This window comes from Penaeus monodon, chromosome 25 (assembly GCF_015228065.2).
Source record: "Penaeus monodon isolate SGIC_2016 chromosome 25, NSTDA_Pmon_1, whole genome shotgun sequence".
In the NCBI taxonomy this organism is placed as follows: domain Eukaryota; kingdom Metazoa; phylum Arthropoda; class Malacostraca; order Decapoda; family Penaeidae; genus Penaeus; species Penaeus monodon.
In genome coordinates this window covers 12,378,571-12,379,405 of record NC_051410.1, presented here as the reverse complement: position 1 = coordinate 12,379,405, position 835 = coordinate 12,378,571, and positions in this window count along the sequence as shown.

The window sequence follows — 835 nt, the reverse complement described above, 5'->3', positions numbered from 1 at the left end:
CCCCCTCCCGCCTACACCCCCTCCCCCTCTCCTTTATCAAACCATCAACAATCTTTTCTTTCAACGTACTATGATATTCTCCCCCAGAATATGCATTTACGGTTTGGCCCTTCGCTGAAAAGTCGACCGGTTTCGCTAGCCACTCTGTCTTCCCTCCCTCGTTATTTTCGCGTGTACGCGTGTGCGTGTGCATAAAAGTTGACGTTTATTGCAAGTGAGATCTATGACCAATTAAGTGCACAGAGTCAGCATCGTGCAGCTAGGAAGGGAAGGGCTGATAGGGGGGAGGGTGTCACTGCTTAAGGTTAAAGTAATAAGGGAAGAATTTGGTGAACACAAGGAAAAAACAAGACTAAACAATAATAAACACAAAGCAAGGAGACAAAATATAAATAAACGATAACAAACAACAGCAAACAATAACAAATGATAAGTTCAGGAAAAAAATAGATGACACAAAAAAAGACAAACAATAAGGAAAAAGAAAGACAACAGGGACTTAGTTTTTAATCTTTACCGGGAAGATGGATTAAGTTGGATGCATCTGTGTATGTGTTTGCTTTCCTGTGGTATTGGATTGCGTTCTATAAACAGTGGTACGAGATTTTAACCATCCAAATGCATCATAAGTTTAGAATTAGTTACAGAGAAGAGGGATCCAAGACCACGTACCTGAGTTTGATTGGTCATAAGTTCATTTTAATGGTACTAGATTGTGGTCTTCGATCTTATGAGATCATCTGCAGAAAATATTTATATTCTCAGATTATTCAACGGGGCAAAGAAGATATATGTCTGGAATAGCGCTTGGAAAAGAGGTGAATATAATATCCAC